The following is a 22,967-nucleotide window of genomic DNA, read 5'->3' as shown; positions in this document are numbered from 1 at the left end:
TCATCATCAGACGAGCACCATGCCCCCCAAAGCTTCCGGAAAGGCTGCCAAGAAGGCCGGCAAGGCCCAGAAGAATATTTCGAAGGGCGATAAGAAGAAGAAGCGCAAGAGGAAGGAGAGCTACGCCATTTACATCTACAAGGTTCTGAAACAAGTTCACCCAGACACGGGAATCAGTTCAAAGGCTATGAGCATCATGAACAGCTTCGTTAACGACATCTTCGAGCGCATCGCCGCGGAAGCTTCGCGGCTCGCGCATTACAACAAGCGGTCGACCATCACCAGTCGGGAGATCCAGACAGCCGTCCGTCTCCTGCTACCCGGTGAGCTGGCCAAGCACGCCGTCAGTGAAGGGACCAAGGCCGTCACAAAATACACTAGTTCCAAGTAAGCGGGAGTGCTTGCTAGGGAATCAGCAACCGGCCCTTTTAAGGGCCACAAGTTATTCATAACAGAGTAGATGAATGAAGAACAACAGCGGTTCCCACCGAGTGAAAATTTAAATAATCACCCCGATAACACTTCTAGGATAGATAATACATTATAGGCAGTCCATGGGAGACTTGGATCCACGAGGCAAATTCGTTTCCTTAATAGTTTCGTACGACTTATATGAGAGCGCGGTGTCATTCCTACTCACTTGGCAGCATTAATTGTTGAGGGAAAACAACTTAGAAGGTAACTTGTCGACCGCGGGCATAATCCTTCCGCAGGCCACTACTGAGAATCTGTGGACATACGGGTAATCTATCTTTATTGAAACTCGGGTTCATAACATACGACTGATACTTTATATATCTGTCACGTAATCCATCAAGAGACAAATGTCCCCCCCCCCTAGTCAGTAGCGAGCTTCAGTCCATTCGTAGTAGCCGCCGGTGCAAGAAGTGAATTGAAGTTTGTGTGAAGTTCCGTAGTATGGCATGAAAATGATGTCGAAAATCCGACTACAGTTCCACAACCATGTGGTTGAAAGGAGGCTCCGCTGTTGAACAACAATCCACCTGTGGCTTAACTTAGAATGCCGACTAGCTGTTTTATTAATCCCGTGTCAATCCAGCAGTGTGTGACGTTGAAACGTAACCAAACTGCCGTTGATAGATAGATTTATCATCTATCCCAATGACATCCAACGAGCTTGGTAATTTAGGTACAGAGTCTAAGCAGGCAGTTTACGTGTGTGTGTGAGCGAGTGCAGGTTTTATCGAGTGCACCCCAATCCCATCGTCCTCAAGTGCCTACAGATTACGCAGTTTCATCGGCAACGGCCATACCATGTTGAAAATACCGGTTCTCGTCCGATCACCGAAGTCAAGCAACATTGGGCGTGGTCAGTACTTGGATGGGTGACCGCTTGGGAACACCACGTGCCGTTGGCGATTTTTTTTTTTACGTCACTATTTCCAGCGTGTTCTAATAAGACTTATGGGATATTATGTTCCCTTCCCTATTCCAGCTATAGCTTGGATGATGACGCCGCTGCATAATTGTAGAGTAATTGATAATTCTTAAGTACTTGCAGCTCCGTATTGAAACTTATGACTGGTAGCATATTCATATGAGACGGTTCACTTCTCTGCGTTTTCTCGAAGAAGGGAATATGTATTCAGGGGATTGTGAACGTACCTCGCGCTCTCCCTAGAAGTTAGAGACATTTTAGGTAAAGAATGTAATATACTGTACATATATGGCTAATTAAAATCCCATTAGTTACTACATTTCAGTGGGTAGTACAAATTCCATAATGAAAATATCTCTGTCCTAGTAGTTGTATCCTTTAAAGAAGCTCGTTGTTTTCCCATGATGAAGGGCAGAACTTGGTCGGTAGAAATTTAAACAGACTGCATTATCAGACCAGGCGTTATTTCAATATCAGCGTTTAGTTTAGGAAATATAGCAATAGCGGAGTTGGGAGAAGTAGTTATAGCATGTACAGTAAGTATAAACAGTTCGCTGTACTGTACAGTGAATATAAATATTTGAATGTACGATGGCAAAACATCAGACATACAGTACGTAGCTCACATATCTTAAAAAATAAATAAATAAAAATAAAGAAGACATTCTGAGGAGTGAGTGGAAAGTGCATATTATAATGAATATTTTTAACTCTCAGTTGACATTGAGAGAGAAAGCCATGCATCGGGGAACCGGTGACTGTTTTTGCGTTACCTTCTGCTATTGGCGTTGTTGGTTAGTAACGAATGAAAGAGGTAGGACGCGGAATCAAATGTCAAAAAACGATAGGGAAATAATAGTAACTGGTTGTATTTCGATCGAGCTCGGCGTGCTGATTCACCAGTGGGGTGTTTCACAAAGTTTACAATCTTTGGAAATTGTGAACTCTGTTTGTAAACTTCTGTTTCACAATCTTTGTTTGTAAAGGTGGACTGTACAAAGGAAATCAAATCTTTACGAATGAAATTTTGCGCTCTTTACAAGTGATATGTTTGTTTCACAACGAAGGAGTAATTTTACAAACGTGTAAACTAAACTTTACTAGTGAAGTTAGCACATTTTCTACAGTAGCCCTGTTGAAATAGCTTCTAATTGTGAATGAAAAAAATAAACACATATGTATAAAATCAATTTTATAGTAACAGGGTACCATTAAGAATTACACTGAAGCAGTTGTGATGTTATTGAGTAGTTCTAGCGACTCAGACGAAGATTTTGCATTTAGGCCTAACGTAGAATTTTCCGGCCACGTTCGTATCATTGTACGAATATTAATGAAAGGTTTCGAATGAATCCCGCGCTATACTTCAGAATACCGCGTTAGTTCTTATATACGAGGAACGTATTTAATAAATACTCGCACTTAAAGAAGAAAAACTTTGCACCGAAAACCAATCACTTAATAATGCAATGTCGGCATTACTTACGCAGTATTCTGAAGTCGTTCCGAATCCCATTTCGCTGTAATCTCTCCTACAAGATATGGGACATCACATGCAACATCTGAAAGGGAAAAGTGGTGCCCTAACCACAAAGCGAGAACTGCATTGGTTGCATAGTAGCTCTCAGTTCCCTGCGTTAGCAGATAAGAACGGAATTTATAAGATTACAGTGTGCAAAAGTTCACACATGGTAGTTGATGTTGTTACAAGATTGAAAAAACTCGAGGCGGGTTATTGATCACCGAATGTGCTTACTCGGGCAAAGGATTTTTATGCTCCTCCTGCTGGGTTCCCTAATGTTGGCGAGGTTATGGATGAAACAATAAAATATACTGATGGACCAGCAGAGAGCGAAGTTGATTTTAATGGATGGACATGTTAGCTGCTCTATCAACTGCATATAACTACGTGGGTCAAATCCATTATTTATCAATTATTTGAATGAATTTCGCGCTAACTTTCGTCAGTTAAGTCGTAGGCTAATTAATGCATTGGTATGCTCGACCAATTGCATGCCGCGAAACTCCGTTGTCGCCGATGTAGCAAAATCTAAATAAAATATATATAAAAAAATATAAACATGTCCATCGATAGTTCTAAAATTACAGCTACTTTACCTCTGATCCTTAGTGATTTTTGTAAACTGTCGTTGGCGATTTTGTTCAACCAATTATGCGTATTTGTAAGTTTGTTTCGCCGATTTTGTAAAGTTCGTTAAAACATACAAGTGAATAAGATTGCATTGTGAAACACAGTTAACAAGCATATGTAATATTTCCGTTGTTAATTGTATATTGTTAATTTGTAATTTGTTAGCGTTGTGAAACATGCCCCCATTTACCTTTAGAGGTAATATCTACATTAATATTTAGTTAAAATTTAAAGAAATTTTAAACGAATGGAAGCTGCATTTTAATTCACCCCAAATTACTATGTTCCCTTTCAGATTATCAGCTGTTGTTGTTGTTGTCGTTGTTGTATTGTAAGTTCTCACTTATTGTTAGCTAGCCGTACCCGTTCGCTCCGCTCCACCTGTTAGAAATAAATATAAAGTAATTACATAATTAAAATAGGACGACTGATCCATGGAACAACTTTTACAACAGCGCAAGATAATCTGCTTCGCATATTACCCAATTTTTTTTTAGCACTGCATTTATTGCATATATATTTTATGTATTTTAACACGATTCAATTGAGCATAGTTAAAATATGAATTATTAAAATAATGGATTGCCAAGCTAAAGTACTATTACTGCATACTAAATCAATACACTCTCGTTGTTCGTTAATTCTCTGAGATTAAAATGCGTGTACATAAATATTATTTTAAGAAATACAGAAAACGAATGTACAAAATAGCCTATCAAATTTTCTGTGCATAAGAAGCTATTTTAATCTTACCTGTCCTCGATTTACTCAGACGTTACTGTAATAACATTATAGCATTATGTCCATCTAGAGAAACTACAGTTTCCAATGGTGAAATAATAACTAATTATACAAATCAGTTAATTTACGAGCTTGTGATATTACTTCATACAAACACAGAAACATTCCCTGTAGGCTATGTTTAATAGCTTTCGATTGTTTGTTGATGTCCAAGGCCCCTGTTTCGATTGTTGTTGTCCAAGGCCCCTTATAGACGAAGTCATTTGTTCTTAATTCATTGCACCGTCTTAGATAGCGTTATTTTAATTTTAAAACTCATTTATCTCATTAAATATCAGTCCTATCAAAATGTTGTAAAAAAATAAAACTTAACGGAAATCATTTTTAAAGGAACATCTGTTATGTAACATTTTTTCTCAAATATCAATAATAAGCGAGATATTTCGATTTATTTAATTAAGGCCCCCTTATAACCCCCCTTTTAAATAAAGTATTTCGAATGCCATATAGCCTAAAATCTAAGTTACAACAAACTTAATTTATATTCCAGTTTTCATATAAATCGGTTCAGCCATTATCGCGTGAAAAGGTAACAAACATACAGACAGACATACAAACAAAATTTTCAAAAATGCGATTTTCGGTTTCAGGGTGGTTAATTATATATGTTAGGACCAATTACTTTTGGAAAATCGAAACTTACCAGAAAAATTTCGGCTACAGATTTATTATTAGTATAGATAGTACGAGATACGACCGCAATTTTGTACGACTAGTGTAATGAAGGAATGCAAAAAATTATTTTGGAACTTTGCAATGTTAGTCTATCATTAAAATAAAATTAAATCTTAATTCGTCCCTTTTGCAGGAGTCTTCTTCATCCAGTATGTTGTTGGCTGATATGGAGGAGGAGGGGGGGGGGGACATGCTCTAAAGGGATAAAATTTGCTTAGCAAATCGATATGGTGACTAACGCTTGCAATGCGTCATAGCTATAATTGTACTGCGCGGTAATTTCAGAGTAATAAGAGTTCAGTTCAGGGATCTGCTAATTTCTTCATATTGTGTTCGGCAATGGAATAGTACCGCAGTAGCATTAAGAGGTTTTTATAATTTGAACTGATATGTGCAGGTATATTGACCCCCCCCCTCCCACCGCTGGCCGACGCGGACTGCAATGACAACAGTAAGCCACACGTCATACGTAAGCCTTTCTTCTTCTTCTTCTTCTTTGCTCGCCTGGCAAATACAGTCTTGGATTTCACATATTCAATTTTTCACAGTCCCAACTCCCTTGCATGGACGTGTTTTCACGTACCTTTAAAGTTTCTCCTCTCATTCATTCAGTCTATTCGCAAGCCTGAGGGTTTTCCGTGGTTTTCCCTAAGGAGCTAAGACAAATGTAGGGATGAGCCCAGAAAGAAAAGGGCATTCACTTCCTTAGACCCTGGTAACTGCTCTTTCTAGAGGAAGGAGGAGGAGAAAGAAACCCCCCCACCCCCACCGACGTGGACTGCAATGACAACAGTAAGCAACACGTTATATGTAAAGCCTTTATTATTATTATTATTATTATTATTATTATTATTATTATTATTATTATTATTATTATTATTATTATTTACAATGGGACTAAAGGTGGTGTAGATACACTATGTCAAATGTGCCACAATCTTTCCTGCAATAGAAAGACGAGGCGCTGGCCACTAGCAATATTTTACAACATGCTAAATATTGCAAGTATAAATTCATGGATAATTTATAGTTAGAAGAACTCAGAAAACAATATCAAGAAAACAATTCATTTTCCAATTGTGTGAAGAGCTGACAAAACCGTGGATGCAGCACCGCTTTGCACGTCCTACTTTACACCGATCTCTGCGGGCAACAATTGAAGAACATCTGAACATTGCTGTGCAACAACAATGCCAGGTAATGCAGCCAGATGGTGAACGTACTGTTTGCTATAAATGTCCTGCAAAGAAGAGGAGAATGATGACAACATTTTGTGGACTTTGCAAAAAGGGGTTCTGCAGAGAACATCGCGCTGTTGTTTGCACTAATTGTAAATAGGACAATAACATGAACGTAAAGACTTTATGACAAACTTAAAATTAAATGAACACTAATGGCTACGAAATGTGTAAAAGTTGTTAAATGTGTGATATTGAGTTGATTTCAGTTAATTAAAATGTGAGTAGTAAAAATTACGAATGCTTACCTTTAACATGAGTACAGTGATGATTACCTGTCTAGGGTTAAGTAGTCGCGTGGTGAGTTTAGGAATTCCCAGACCACCTCTAAGATTGTTTAAAATAAAGGTATTGTAATCGTACGTTTCTGTCTTTTGTCAATAGTAACGTTGACCTTTCTTTTTCGAGAAAACAAAATCTGTTGTACAGTTAAAGGTACTGAAATAGTAAGAAATTTTCTGAAATCCCCACGCGTTTGCAAGTGTAAGTCTCTGTTGTAACCTGTTGATTTACGAGAGACTGTGTGTGCTTTCGTACAGTGTTTCTAAAATGTGCAGTAACGAGTCAGAAATCATTGGAATGTAGTGTAGGTGTGTTTGTTATAACCGGGAATCAATCCGCAGTACTTGACCAATCAACTACGGGAAATATCAGAAAAATTGGCAGGAGTTAGCAAGAAAAACAAAGGTAAAATATCACGTGAACGAGCACCGATACCGAGCACTATGTACAATATACCCTAGAGAAAAAGACAAGAAAACAAAAGTCAACCGCTGCAAGTGTTACGAAGTGGTGTGTGAAACATATAATGAAGAATGTCTGCGGGAAGCGCATCTAGTGAGATAAAGGGTGAAATGGAGGATTCTGCTAAAAATAAAGAAAGGAAGAAAAATGTTTACAGTTAATACAAGTATTGTTTTCTCTTGTGGGTTTATGTTTAGTATAATAGATGTGTGTGTGTGTGTGTGTGTGTGTGTGTGTGAAAAAAGTGAAAAAAATAACAGGTCTGTAATAATAATAGTTAATAATTCTGTAGTTCACTGCAAAAACTGTATAGCCATAAAAGGACAGATGATAATAACGTTGTTATCTTATTCTTGCTGCTGTGTAAGCCTAAGTTTCCACGTGAGGGATAGAAGAGACATGACAACATATAGCATTACAATTTGTTTAATGTGTATAAATTTCTTTAATACTGATTTTTCTCAGAACAAGCTGTGTGAGGGTTAAAGAGTTCTTGCACTGAAGCTCAGAATTATTTATTATTATTATTATTATTATTATTATTATTATTATTATTATTATTATTATTATTATTATTATTATTGTGTGAAGAGTTGTATCGGAAGTGCTTTATAGACTAAATTAATAATTTCTATCTTAACTGAAATATTTACATTATATTTCACACAGTATAGTTACAGGTAGCATAAATTCAGATAATGGTTTTTATATGGGAATCTACTTCTTGTGTTTAGAGGCTACATTTATACAGAGTTAATAATTTCTCCCCTATGTAACATATTTCCATGAAATTTTATACGCATCTATGCAAAAACGAATTATGCTCGTGTAATTAGGGAATTAGGGAAAAATTAGTTTTTCTGATAATTTTTAATGTTTTAATAGAAATTATGCTCCTAAAAGATGACTAGCCTGCCATATTTTTCGCAGTTGGTAACAAAATGCTAGATTCATGGATATACTCCATAATTTAGTTGTTCATTATATGTTCAAGAAGTGTTGAATTTTTCTTGGAGAAATTAAGCTCCTTCATCCAGACTCTGAAAAGTGGCTGCTGTCGAATTCGTAAAGCGCCACCAAGAGATGAATATAACATCTAAGTTTGCAGGATGTAGCAGCTAAATTTTAAGCCGTATAGAGTTTAATATTTGATTAATGTGTGGGTAGAAGAATTGAAAGTTAACTCAGGTTTACTTGTAATGCACAGCCTGTTAAATATGTCGTAAAAAAAAAAAAAAAAAAAAAAACTAGTTGCACAAATCTCAGTAAACGTGCCAATTAAATGAATGCTAACGTATTATAGATTGCTTTTCGCGTATTAAATGAAAGTACACATCTTGTCCTATGACCTCCATAAGGGAAGGTTTAACAGTATAAAACAGCCACTGACCCCACGAACAAAAATCAACTGAAGAGCGTGACTTTAAAAAAAAAACTCATGTTTTGTCCCACCTCTTACTGATATTGATGTTTTGTATGCTGTTGTGCACAATGCCTAGCTTTTGTTTAAGCCTAGATATTACTTAAACTTCGGTTATGATGAAGTTGATTTTCTTACATAGTTTTGCGTTCTGGACAACTGTGCGCCGGCATCTCTCGGAACATCCGAGATCAGGTCCCTATCCCCTCCACCGCAAAGTCAAATAGCGTCTGTCACTTGATTTTGAATATTAAACAAACATACCATCACGGCATTTCCGTTATGGCATCTGGTGTCATCAATAAGCTACAAATAAAGGAAAGAAAGAAAGAAAGAAAGAAAGAAAGAAAGAAAGAAAGTAGCACAGTCACTGTCCTGAACAAGGTACGCAAGTATTATTTTAATTAATGCGTATCGCCTACCAGCCGCCGAAACTATTCGACAGGAGAGTGAATATCCTACACGGTCCTGTAAAAATGTTCTGAATACACTAAATGACGTGTAATTTTTTTTCTATTATTAGGACAATTGAACGTGTCATTGCTCCTGCGGGTTGCTTTGTTTCACACCACAGAGAATTCAGGTTCTCAACCCCCCGGGATTCTAGAGATAAGAGAGCGATGAGGTTAAAGGAGTAGGCGTTTGTTCGTGTTTTTGTTTTTACTTTAGAAAAATTGCGAAACGTGACGCAATAGCGATAAGTTTTATGAACAAGTTTGCTGAATCGACCAATTGAAGGTAATTTATATTTTGCTAAAGAAGAGAGGAGATTAATGAAATCAGTTATTGTAATAATCGTAGTAGATTGAAGGAATTGTTTGTATTCAAACTCCTTTTTGAAATAAGCTGCTCGGATGCTTATCAGGGTGACGGTTATAAATGTTATCGTAATACCCACCCGAGGTCACAAAGGTCACAGTCTTCCGCTTGTCCTTTCCTAAGCAGACCACGTCTGTACTATCGAAAATAATGAGTCACAGTTATAGTTTCGTGAAAGTAAAAAATGTTAGATAGGAGACAAGTAGCTACTCTTATACAATCATAATCACATTTTGTATCCAATATAGTATAAACGAGCTACATGTAAGTACTGTGTAAAGTTTCATTAAAACAATATATTATATATGAGACAAGTCACTAATTTTTGTCAAAACGCATCGTCTATAAAGGGGTAGTTTCTCCTCTTATACAGTAGTGACTATAGTGCGAAGTTTCATGGAAATATGTCACATTTTTAGTCCAGCTAGATTTGCTTTCTGGACCACTTTGAGCCTTGGCGCTTGTGATCGGTCGGACGGAGGATCACTCGTCCCGGCGGCGTTAACCCTTAATTTGGTAAATATATATAATGTGCAATATTATAGAACTGTGAAATTTTTTTTTAATTTTCCTAAGAAACTTTGTTATCCATCGTTCTATTAAAAAATTGTTTATTAACCTATAGGATACATTGCGATATTTGTCAAACAGGCTGTGGGAAAATGCTGATACGGTGAGGAATGGAAAGGGAGAAACCATTTATATTATTGAGGTGACCTTGAACTGAGGGTAGTAGGAACGAGACCTGGAGTACGGTACAACCGGCTCTTCCGAGAAATAACTAGTGGCCCTGAAAAGGGCCTTTTTGCGGGCAGGAGTACCTTTGTTAATTCAAGCCCTCTCGCCGCGGATGCGCCTAGCCAGCTGAATATCCTTGGGCATAATGGTCACGCGCTTGGCGTGGATGGCGCAAAGGTTGGTATCCTCGAAGAGACCGACGAGGTATGCCTCGCTTGCCTCCTGCAAGGCCATTACGGCTGAGCTCTGGAAACGGAGGTCGGTTTTGAAATCCTGAGCGATTTCACGCACCAAGCGCTGGAAAGGCAGCTTGCGGATGAGGAGCTCGGTGCTCTTCTGGTAACGACGGATCTCGCGAAGAGCAACTGTACCAGGGCGGTATCGATGGGGTTTCTTCACGCCTCCAGTAGCCGGTGCGCTCTTCCTAGCGGCCTTCGTTGCCAGCTGCTTTCGTGGAGCCTTGCCTCCCGTGGACTTACGCGCAGTTTGCTTCGTACGTGCCATCGCTTACTCCTTAGTCCTCGCAACCCAAGTTGACGCAATACAGTCGCCCCCGCTGCCCCCAAGAGGGGTATTTATGTCTTCGCCCGTTGAGAAGCCACGCCCCTTCCGTAATGTGATTGGTCCGCGGGTTTTAGTATATAAACCAAAAAATGACCCGCCAATTTCCGCACGAAATAACACGCTGGATCTCCAGCTTCCTGAATAACCGATCTGGCCAGGTCCGTCTTGGCAGACAAGATCTGTCCCGCACCTTCCAAATCGAAGCAGGAGTTCCCCAGGGCAGCGTGATTTCCCCCCTGCTCTATAACATATATGTATCTGACATCCCTCAACCCAACAACAATCAAGTGGGCCTGGCACAGTTTGCTGACGATGTTGCTTTCTGGGCCACCCATCCCCGCTTACGATCCGCCAGGGTACTAATAGACAACGCCCTGAGACAGTACACTGAGTGGGCCAACACCTGGAGAATTACCATCAACACCGAAAAAACCCAAACCTGTGTCTTCCGCCCCTCTTTAAAATCACGAATCACAAACAGACAACACATTACAATCGGACAAGCATTAATACCACTCCAACACAAAGTAACATATCTAGGCATTCCACTCACATCAAAACTCTCTTGGACTACAATAGCGCAAACAATATGGGACAAATACAACAAAGCCACTAAAGCAGTAAGCTACCTAAGCGGCATTAGACGACAAGGCTGCCACGCCAACACATTACTACACCTATATAAAGCACTGGTTCGATCCCAGTGCACCTACTCCTCCTACTTTCTATTGCAATCTTCACCCTCAACACAAAAGAAATTTGAGTCCCGTGAAAGGAAATTATTGCGCCAGATATTTCGACTACCCAAACATACCAGAAACGACACAGTATACATCCACACCAAAACGAAACCACTCTCCACACACCTAATCCGAACAGTCACTAAATACACACACTTCGCACTACGTCGCTCATACACACAACATATGTTTAACAATCCTCCACACACCAACAAGAACACAACCATTGAAAAACTCCTACAAGCCTATCAAGATCACTTCAATCCACAAAATAACCACTAAACTCTCCCCCTCTCTCTCCCTCTCTACAACACCCCTCGTCTCCCGGAGTCGGCTCATTCGCGCTCTGTCTCCCATAAATACCCCAAAAGAATGCCATCGTTGAGGAATGCACATACATGTCATAGACCAGAACCCGACACATACAATTAATAATCCACTTTCATCTACAACGAGAGGAAATCGAAATCAAATACCCCACCCACAACATAACGTACCAGCGAACATCTCTCCGACTGCTGGATAGCTGAAGTCAAAATGCCAACGCACAAACACAAGGATAACAACAATATAAACAAATTGTGACTGCCCTCACCACTGCTTAGTGATGCATGATAGCTATCGTTGAATAACTAAACAATAAATAAATACATTCAAAATTCACGCAAGCCCAGTAAATAATTTACATCACAAACAGTTCATGGTCACTCCTCAAATAACAACAAATCAAAACTTAAAATCTGCTTCTTAAATCTTCTTTCTTACTTTCTACCCACCTGTCTTCTTTCCACGTCTCAATCTCAATCTCATAAAAGCCCTAAATATCCAACATTCTAATAACACTGCACTCACAAGCACTCACGGTCGAAGAGGGCATTGTAATGTAAGACCCTAAAACGACCGCTGGCTCTGCCAGCAATCAACTCTGACATCGCCGTCGAGATCACTTTTAACCTTCGTCACACGAGCAACATGACTGGACGCGGCAAGGGAGGCAAGGGTCTTGGCAAAGGTGGAGCGAAGCGCCACAGGAAGGTTCTCCGAGATAATATTCAGGGCATCACGAAGCCGGCCATTCGTCGTCTCGCCCGACGTGGAGGCGTAAAGCGTATCTCCGGCCTCATCTACGAGGAGACGAGAGGTGTTCTCAAGGTCTTTCTGGAGAACGTAATCCGTGACGCTGTAACATACACCGAGCACGCGAAGCGGAAGACAGTCACGGCCATGGACGTGGTATACGCCTTGAAGAGGCAGGGGAGGACTCTCTACGGGTTCGGCGGTTAGACTGCCTACACACGTCTGCTGCCGAATCCGTCGGCAAAACGGCCCTTTTCAGGGCCATAAAATCCGTCTAAAAAGGGCAGTAGTTGTCGAGATTAATTTAATTCACCTTTACTGTGTGACCACTAGCTCAACAGGCCAGTGCGGAAAACAGAACTTATTTCGTAGGGGCACTTCAGTATCAGCAAAAGACGTTGTAAGAAATGCCTCTCCGTTTTTCAAATGGGTCTGACCCCAACGCTTGGTATATCAAGTGGAAAGACCGGATTCCTCTGTGAAGCCTTGCTCCTCGGATTATGTTACCTGTTACTGTAAACTTCTGTAAGTCAATAATCACTGTCCGAAGAATTGGTGGGTAATATGACAACGCAGGTAGGCAATGCTCACCAGACCGTAACAAGGAACCGAGGGGATTGACACATACTGAACATCACATCACCACGTTTTTGCAATGCCAACTTTTAGGTCATAGGAATCCAGTGTGGTAAACACTGGGGAGAAGAGGTACACATCGCATGTCAGAACACAGGACTTCGTCCTGTCAGACAACTTCCACGTATAGCTTGCGTCATTTCGGTTCGAACGAAACGACAGAGAGAGGGGAAATTCGAACGCAAATTGTCAAAGCCTTCGATTCCTACGAGAAGGTCATGTCATCATCTCAGTATTGGGGTTCCTGCGCGTGCGGCCAATATGTGCACCAACAAACAAACGCATTAGGAACTCTATTATAACGCCGTAAGTTGTTCACCAGTTATCGATTTCTTATTCAAAATTAGTTTCATTCGTAGTATGTAGTAAAGTAAACTAGTATATTCAAACGTATATGTCTAAAACCACGATGGGCACCAAAGAAGGGGACTTGTGATTATTTTCACGATAATCTCCATTACTCTAATATGATAGAAATATATTACATAAATTTCGAAGCCAACTATGTACTTTGGCATCATCATCTAATTTAATTCGTATTGTGTTAAATTATATAATAATAATGAAACCTTTCTATATGCATCAGTATAATGTGTTATCACACAATAGCCTAGTAAATGTACAACGGTTTCAAGTACTTCAGTGCGAACCTGGGACAACGACATCGTTCAGAGCACAAAATTACAGAATGATGATATTAAATCAGCCCACCGGTATAGAGAGAGAGAGAAAGTTGACACGCGTAATGAAATTACATTACGAAGCCGTGAGAGAGGATTAACAATACTGGCTATTTCTGACTTTTGTGAGGTTAGTGGGGCCCTTAAAAGGGCCGTTTTACGGAGAAGGGGCTTAAGCCTTCTTCTCGGTTTTCTTCGGGAGGAGAACCGCCTGGATGTTGGGCAACACACCACCCTGGGCGATGGTGACGCCGGACAGGAGTTTGTTCAGCTCCTCGTCGTTGCGAATGGCGAGCTGTAAGTGACGAGGAATGATCCTAGTCTTCTTGTTGTCACGAGCTGCGTTGCCAGCCAACTCGAGAACTTCGGCCGCCAGGTACTCCATCACCGCGGCCAGGTAGACTGGCGCACCGGCACCAACTCGCTCTGCGTAATTGCCCTTACGCAAAAGACGGTGGATACGGCCTACCGGGAACTGCAACCCAGCACGGCTGGATCGAGACTTTGACTTTCCCTTCACCTTGCCTCCCTTTCCACGACCCGACATGATGCTACTCCTACTTGCAGCTGTTTAACTACAAGAACGACGCCTCGCCCAAGCTCAAGCTCAAAGTTGTTTGCCCAGAGGGCAACCTGTTTTAGGGTCTTACATATGCCCTCTTCAGGTTACGATGTTTTGTCTGTAGCGACAGTTGAGGCGTGGTCCCGGCTAGGCTTCGCTCGTTGGACTCCCTACGGGTCAGCGTCTTCTCCGCTCACACCAGGCTGCTGCGTTGGCCTTGGATGCTGTTATCTTGCAGATTTATGTGGCTGGATGAAGCTGTTGTCTGTGTTGGTTGTGGTTTACTTTTGTCGCGCGGCCCTATGAAGGGCCGCTGTTGGTTGTTTGTCTGTGGTTGGTCGTGTCACGTTTCAGTGGTGCTAGTGATAGTTGTAGTTTGTTACCCACAAAGTGGTGAGCAACTTGTCTGCGTAAGAGCCGTCTTGCTGTCTGGTTAGCTGTTGCTAAAGTCGATCGTCTTGTCTTGGGTTGGGCGTCTGTCGTGAGGAGTGAAATTGTGAACATCACAATTTCATCTCGCAGTCTGTTGATCTGTTGGTCGATGTAACGCCTCGCCCGGTGTCAGAGTTGATTGCTGGCAGAGCCAGCGGTCGTTTTAGGGTCTTACATTACAATGCCCTCTTCGACCGTGAGTGCTTGTGAGTGCAGTGTTAATAGAATGTTGGATATTTAGGGCTTTTATGAGATTGAGATTGAGACGTGGAAAGAAGACAGGTGGGTAGAAAGTAAGAAAGAAGATTTAAGAAGCAGATTTTAAGTTTTGATTTGTTGTTATTTGAGGAGTGACCATGAACTGTTTGTGATGTAAATTATTTACTGGGCTTGCGTGAATTTTGAATGTATTTATTTATTGTTTAGTTATTCAACGATAGCTATCATGCATCACTAAGCAGTGGTGAGGGCAGTCACAATTTGTTTATATTGTTGTTATCCTTGTGTTTGTGCGTTGGCATTTTGACTTCAGCTATCCAGCAGTCGGAGAGATGTTCGCTGGTACGTTATGTTGTGGGTGGGGTATTTGATTTCGATTTCCTCTCGTTGTAGATGAAAGTGGATTATTAATTGTATGTGTCGGGTTCTGGTCTATGACATGTATGTGCATTCCTCAACGATGGCATTCTTTTGGGGTATTTATGGGAGACAGGCCGCGAATGAGCCGACTCCGGGAGACGAGGGGTGTTGTAGAGAGGGAGAGAGAGGGGGAGAGTTTAATGGTTATTTTGTGGATTGAAGTGATCTTGATAGGCTTGTAGGAGTTTTTCAATGGTTGTGTTCTTGTTGGTGTGTGGAGGATTGTTAAACATATGTTGTGTGTATGAGCGACGTAGTGCGAAGTGTGTGTATTTAGTGACCGTTCGGATTAGGTGTGTGGAGAGTGGTTTTGTTTTGGTGTGGATGTATACTGTGTCGTTTCTGGTATGTTTGGGTAGTCGAAATATCTGGCGCAATAATTTCCTTTCACGGGACTCAAATTTCTTTTGTGTTGAGGGTGAAGATTGCAATAGAAAGTAGGAGGAGTAGGTGCACTGGGATCGAACCAGTGCTTTATATAGGTGTAGTAATGTGTTGGCGTGGCAGCCTTGTCGTCTAATGCCGCTTAGGTAGCTTACTGCTTTAGTAGCTTTGTTGTATTTGTCCCATATTGTTTGCGCTATTGTAGTCCAAGAGAGTTTTGATGTGAGTGGAATGCCTAGATATGTTACTTTGTGTTGGAGTGGTATTAATGCTTGTCCGATTGTAATGTGTTGTCTGTTTGTGATTCGTGATTTTAAAGAGGGGCGGAAGACACAGGTTTGGGTTTTTTCGGTGTTGATGGTAATTCTCCAGGTGTTGGCCCACTCAGTGTACTGTCTCAGGGCGTTGTCTATTAGTACCCTGGCGGATCGTAAGCGGGGATGGGTGGCCCAGAAAGCAACATCGTCAGCAAACTGTGCCAGGCCCACTTGATTGTTGTTGGGTTGAGGGATGTCGGATACATATATGTTATAGAGCAGGGGGGAAATCACGCTGCCCTGGGGAACTCCTGCTTCGATTTGGAAGGTGCGGGACAGATCTTGTCTGCCAAGACGGACCTGGCCAGATCGGTTATTCAGGAAGCTGGAGATCCAGCGTGTTATTTCGTGCGGAAATTGCATGTTTGTTAATTTATATCGCAAGGCGTCCAGCCATACTGTGTCAAAGGCTCGTCTGGCGTCGAGCGCTACCAAGATTGAGTAATGTCGTTTAGAGTAGGCCTCCTCAATGGGGGTAAGTACCCGTATCAGCTGATCAGTCGGCTGGACTCCCGGTCTGAAGCCCGCCTGAGAATCGGGAATCATATTTCGGTCGCGCAGGTAAACCTGCAAGCGTGAGACGAGTACTTTCTCCATTAACTTGGCAATAGTCGGGGTGAGGCTTATGGGTCGGTAGTTGGCGGGGTCTGAGGCGTCTTTACCAGGTTTTGGAAATAGAAGTATGTGTGAATGTCTCCAGCGTGTCGGAGCGTGTCCAAGTTTCAAAGAGAGGGTGAAAAGACCAGCAAGAAAATTAAGGGCTGTCGGCGGGAGTTGTTTAAGTGTTTGGTATGTGATACCATCAGGTCCTGGTGCTGAGTTCTTGCATGTTTGGAGGGCAAGTGAGATGTCTAGTATGGTGATGTCATCAATGATGGGGTCGTCGGTTGATCGTGGTGCTGGTGCTGGGAGTGGATTATAGAGGATATGATGGTTATTGATATGATCTGTGATGAAATGGTAATGATCTTGGTCGAAATCTGGATGTATAGGTGTTGTGTGCGTGTTGGATAGAAACTGTCGGAAGACTTCCAGTTTGCCTGGTGTGTCAATAATCGTTTGTTGTCTGTTGCGTAATGGGTGGGAAGCCCACGGTAACCTTCACTTTTACGCCAACGTCAATAATCGACAGCGGACCAATCGTAAAGTCACAAACGTTTGCGCTGTTTCTATTGGCTCGCACTGGGAAGGCAGTACGGCATTGTCCCTGCGACTTATATATTTTTCTCCCTCCGGGCTCATCATCAGACGAGCACCATGCCCCCCAAAGCTTCCGGAAAGGCTGCCAAGAAGGCCGGCAAGGCCCAGAAGAATATTTCGAAGGGCGATAAGAAGAAGAAGCGCAAGAGGAAGGAGAGCTACGCCATTTACATCTACAAGGTTCTGAAACAAGTTCACCCAGACACGGGAATCAGTTCAAAGGCTATGAGCATCATGAACAGCTTCGTTAACGACATCTTCGAGCGCATCGCCGCGGAAGCTTCGCGGCTCGCGCATTACAACAAGCGGTCGACCATCACCAGTCGGGAGATCCAGACAGCCGTCCGTCTCCTGCTACCCGGTGAGCTGGCCAAGCACGCCGTCAGTGAAGGGACCAAGGCCGTCACAAAATACACTAGTTCCAAGTAAGCGGGAGTGCTTGCTAGGGAATCAGCAACCGGCCCTTTTAAGGGCCACAAGTTATTCATAACAGAGTAGATGAATGAAGAACAACAGCGGTTCCCACCGAGTGAAAATTTAAATAATCACCCCGATAACACTTCTAGGATAGATAATACATTATAGGCAGTCCATGGGAGACTTGGATCCACGAGGCAAATTCGTTTCCTTAATAGTTTCGTACGACTTATATGAGAGCGCGGTGTCATTCCTACTCACTTGGCAGCATTAATTGTTGAGGGAAAACAACTTAGAAGGTAACTTGTCGACCGCGGGCATAATCCTTCCGCAGGCCACTACTGAGAATCTGTGGACATACGGGTAATCTATCTTTATTGAAACTCGGGTTCATAACATACGACTGATACTTTATATATCTGTCACGTAATCCATCAAGAGACAAATGTCCCCCCCCCCCTAGTCAGTAGCGAGCTTCAGTCCATTCGTAGTAGCCGCCGGTGCAAGAAGTGAATTGAAGTTTGTGTGAAGTTCCGTAGTATGGCATGAAAATGATGTCGAAAATCCGACTACAGTTCCACAACCATGTGGTTGAAAGGAGGCTCCGCTGTTGAACAACAATCCACCTGTGGCTTAACTTAGAATGCCGACTAGCTGTTTTATTAATCCCGTGTCAATCCAGCAGTGTGTGACGTTGAAACGTAACCAAACTGCCGTTGATAGATAGATTTATCATCTATCCCAATGACATCCAACGAGCTTGGTAATTTAGGTACAGAGTCTAAGCAGGCAGTTTACGTGTGTGTGTGAGCGAGTGCAGGTTTTATCGAGTGCACCCCAATCCCATCGTCCTCAAGTGCCTACAGATTACGCAGTTTCATCGGCAACGGCCATACCATGTTGAAAATACCGGTTCTCGTCCGATCACCGAAGTCAAGCAACATTGGGCGTGGTCAGTACTTGGATGGGTGACCGCTTGGGAACACCACGTGCCGTTGGCGATTTTTTTTTTTACGTCACTATTTCCAGCGTGTTCTAATAAGACTTATGGGATATTATGTTCCCTTCCCTATTCCAGCTATAGCTTGGATGATGACGCCGCTGCATAATTGTAGAGTAATTGATAATTCTTAAGTACTTGCAGCTCCGTATTGAAACTTATGACTGGTAGCATATTCATATGAGACGGTTCACTTCTCTGCGTTTTCTCGAAGAAGGGAATATGTATTCAGGGGATTGTGAACGTACCTCGCGCTCTCCCTAGAAGTTAGAGACATTTTAGGTAAAGAATGTAATATACTGTACATATATGGCTAATTAAAATCCCATTAGTTACTACATTTCAGTGGGTAGTACAAATTCCATAATGAAAATATCTCTGTCCTAGTAGTTGTATCCTTTAAAGAAGCTCGTTGTTTTCCCATGATGAAGGGCAGAACTTGGTCGGTAGAAATTTAAACAGACTGCATTATCAGACCAGGCGTTATTTCAATATCAGCGTTTAGTTTAGGAAATATAGCAATAGCGGAGTTGGGAGAAGTAGTTATAGCATGTACAGTAAGTATAAACAGTTCGCTGTACTGTACAGTGAATATAAATATTTGAATGTACGATGGCAAAACATCAGACATACAGTACGTAGCTCACATATCTTAAAAAATAAATAAATAAAAATAAAGAAGACATTCTGAGGAGTGAGTGGAAAGTGCATATTATAATGAATATTTTTAACTCTCAGTTGACATTGAGAGAGAAAGCCATGCATCGGGGAACCGGTGACTGTTTTTGCGTTACCTTCTGCTATTGGCGTTGTTGGTTAGTAACGAATGAAAGAGGTAGGACGCGGAATCAAATGTCAAAAAACGATAGGGAAATAATAGTAACTGGTTGTATTTCGATCGAGCTCGGCGTGCTGATTCACCAGTGGGGTGTTTCACAAAGTTTACAATCTTTGGAAATTGTGAACTCTGTTTGTAAACTTCTGTTTCACAATCTTTGTTTGTAAAGGTGGACTGTACAAAGGAAATCAAATCTTTACGAATGAAATTTTGCGCTCTTTACAAGTGATATGTTTGTTTCACAACGAAGGAGTAATTTTACAAACGTGTAAACTAAACTTTACTAGTGAAGTTAGCACATTTTCTACAGTAGCCCTGTTGAAATAGCTTCTAATTGTGAATGAAAAAAATAAACACATATGTATAAAATCAATTTTATAGTAACAGGGTACCATTAAGAATTACACTGAAGCAGTTGTGATGTTATTGAGTAGTTCTAGCGACTCAGACGAAGATTTTGCATTTAGGCCTAACGTAGAATTTTCCGGCCACGTTCGTATCATTGTACGAATATTAATGAAAGGTTTCGAATGAATCCCGCGCTATACTTCAGAATACCGCGTTAGTTCTTATATACGAGGAACGTATTTAATAAATACTCGCACTTAAAGAAGAAAAACTTTGCACCGAAAACCAATCACTTAATAATGCAATGTCGGCATTACTTACGCAGTATTCTGAAGTCGTTCCGAATCCCATTTCGCTGTAATCTCTCCTACAAGATATGGGACATCACATGCAACATCTGAAAGGGAAAAGTGGTGCCCTAACCACAAAGCGAGAACTGCATTGGTTGCATAGTAGCTCTCAGTTCCCTGCGTTAGCAGATAAGAACGGAATTTATAAGATTACAGTGTGCAAAAGTTCACACATGGTAGTTGATGTTGTTACAAGATTGAAAAAACTCGAGGCGGGTTATTGATCACCGAATGTGCTTACTCGGGCAAAGGATTTTTATGCTCCTCCTGCTGGGTTCCCTAATGTTGGCGAGGTTATGGATGAAACAATAAAATATACTGATGGACCAGCAGAGAGCGAAGTTGATTTTAATGGATGGACATGTTAGCTGCTCTATCAACTGCATATAACTACGTGGGTCAAATCCATTATTTATCAATTATTTGAATGAATTTCGCGCTAACTTTCGTCAGTTAAGTCGTAGGCTAATTAATGCATTGGTATGCTCGACCAATTGCATGCCGCGAAACTCCGTTGTCGCCGATGTAGCAAAATCTAAATAAAATATATATAAAAAAATATAAACATGTCCATCGATAGTTCTAAAATTACAGCTACTTTACCTCTGATCCTTAGTGATTTTTGTAAACTGTCGTTGGCGATTTTGTTCAACCAATTATGCGTATTTGTAAGTTTGTTTCGCCGATTTTGTAAAGTTCGTTAAAACATACAAGTGAATAAGATTGCATTGTGAAACACAGTTAACAAGCATATGTAATATTTCCGTTGTTAATTGTATATTGTTAATTTGTAATTTGTTAGCGTTGTGAAACATGCCCCCATTTACCTTTAGAGGTAATATCTACATTAATATTTAGTTAAAATTTAAAGAAATTTTAAACGAATGGAAGCTGCATTTTAATTCACCCCAAATTACTATGTTCCCTTTCAGATTATCAGCTGTTGTTGTTGTTGTCGTTGTTGTATTGTAAGTTCTCACTTATTGTTAGCTAGCCGTACCCGTTCGCTCCGCTCCACCTGTTAGAAATAAATATAAAGTAATTACATAATTAAAATAGGACGACTGATCCATGGAACAACTTTTACAACAGCGCAAGATAATCTGCTTCGCATATTACCCAATTTTTTTTTAGCACTGCATTTATTGCATATATATTTTATGTATTTTAACACGATTCAATTGAGCATAGTTAAAATATGAATTATTAAAATAATGGATTGCCAAGCTAAAGTACTATTACTGCATACTAAATCAATACACTCTCGTTGTTCGTTAATTCTCTGAGATTAAAATGCGTGTACATAAATATTATTTTAAGAAATACAGAAAACGAATGTACAAAATAGCCTATCAAATTTTCTGTGCATAAGAAGCTATTTTAATCTTACCTGTCCTCGATTTACTCAGACGTTACTGTAATAACATTATAGCATTATGTCCATCTAGAGAAACTACAGTTTCCAATGGTGAAATAATAACTAATTATACAAATCAGTTAATTTACGAGCTTGTGATATTACTTCATACAAACACAGAAACATTCCCTGTAGGCTATGTTTAATAGCTTTCGATTGTTTGTTGATGTCCAAGGCCCCTGTTTCGATTGTTGTTGTCCAAGGCCCCTTATAGACGAAGTCATTTGTTCTTAATTCATTGCACCGTCTTAGATAGCGTTATTTTAATTTTAAAACTCATTTATCTCATTAAATATCAGTCCTATCAAAATGTTGTAAAAAAATAAAACTTAACGGAAATCATTTTTAAAGGAACATCTGTTATGTAACATTTTTTCTCAAATATCAATAATAAGCGAGATATTTCGATTTATTTAATTAAGGCCCCCTTATAACCCCCCTTTTAAATAAAGTATTTCGAATGCCATATAGCCTAAAATCTAAGTTACAACAAACTTAATTTATATTCCAGTTTTCATATAAATCGGTTCAGCCATTATCGCGTGAAAAGGTAACAAACATACAGACAGACATACAAACAAAATTTTCAAAAATGCGATTTTCGGTTTCAGGGTGGTTAATTATATATGTTAGGACCAATTACTTTTGGAAAATCGAAACTTACCAGAAAAATTTCGGCTACAGATTTATTATTAGTATAGATAGTACGAGATACGACCGCAATTTTGTACGACTAGTGTAATGAAGGAATGCAAAAAATTATTTTGGAACTTTGCAATGTTAGTCTATCATTAAAATAAAATTAAATCTTAATTCGTCCCTTTTGCAGGAGTCTTCTTCATCCAGTATGTTGTTGGCTGATATGGAGGAGGAGGGGGGGGGGACATGCTCTAAAGGGATAAAATTTGCTTAGCAAATCGATATGGTGACTAACGCTTGCAATGCGTCATAGCTATAATTGTACTGCGCGGTAATTTCAGAGTAATAAGAGTTCAGTTCAGGGATCTGCTAATTTCTTCATATTGTGTTCGGCAATGGAATAGTACCGCAGTAGCATTAAGAGGTTTTTATAATTTGAACTGATATGTGCAGGTATATTGACCCCCCCCCTCCCACCGCTGGCCGACGCGGACTGCAATGACAACAGTAAGCCACACGTCATACGTAAGCCTTTCTTCTTCTTCTTCTTCTTTGCTCGCCTGGCAAATACAGTCTTGGATTTCACATATTCAATTTTTCACAGTCCCAACTCCCTTGCATGGACGTGTTTTCACGTACCTTTAAAGTTTCTCCTCTCATTCATTCAGTCTATTCGCAAGCCTGAGGGTTTTCCGTGGTTTTCCCTAAGGAGCTAAGACAAATGTAGGGATGAGCCCAGAA

The 22,967-nt window shown here is 40.6% G+C and overlaps 2 non-coding genes across 2 annotated transcripts; both read left to right on the top strand.

Annotated features, from left to right (window-relative positions):
- Positions 1 to 1,260: 1,260 nt before the first annotated feature.
- On the top strand, positions 1,261 to 1,379 carry LOC138693891 (5S ribosomal RNA). The gene has a single exon (XR_011330576.1). It is a non-coding gene; the product is annotated as a 5S ribosomal RNA (ribosomal RNA).
- Positions 1,380 to 18,516: 17,137 nt separating this feature from the next.
- Positions 18,517 to 18,635, top strand: LOC138693890 (5S ribosomal RNA). Its single transcript, XR_011330575.1, has one exon. It is a non-coding gene; the product is annotated as a 5S ribosomal RNA (ribosomal RNA).
- The last annotated feature ends 4,332 nt before the right edge of the window (positions 18,636 to 22,967 follow it).

Source organism: Periplaneta americana, unplaced genomic scaffold, assembly GCF_040183065.1.
Source record: "Periplaneta americana isolate PAMFEO1 unplaced genomic scaffold, P.americana_PAMFEO1_priV1 scaffold_24, whole genome shotgun sequence".
NCBI classification, from domain to species: Eukaryota; Metazoa; Arthropoda; class Insecta; order Blattodea; family Blattidae; genus Periplaneta; species Periplaneta americana.
Note: the sequence above shows the minus strand (reverse complement) of the source record. Positions and strands in the feature narration are given on the sequence as shown.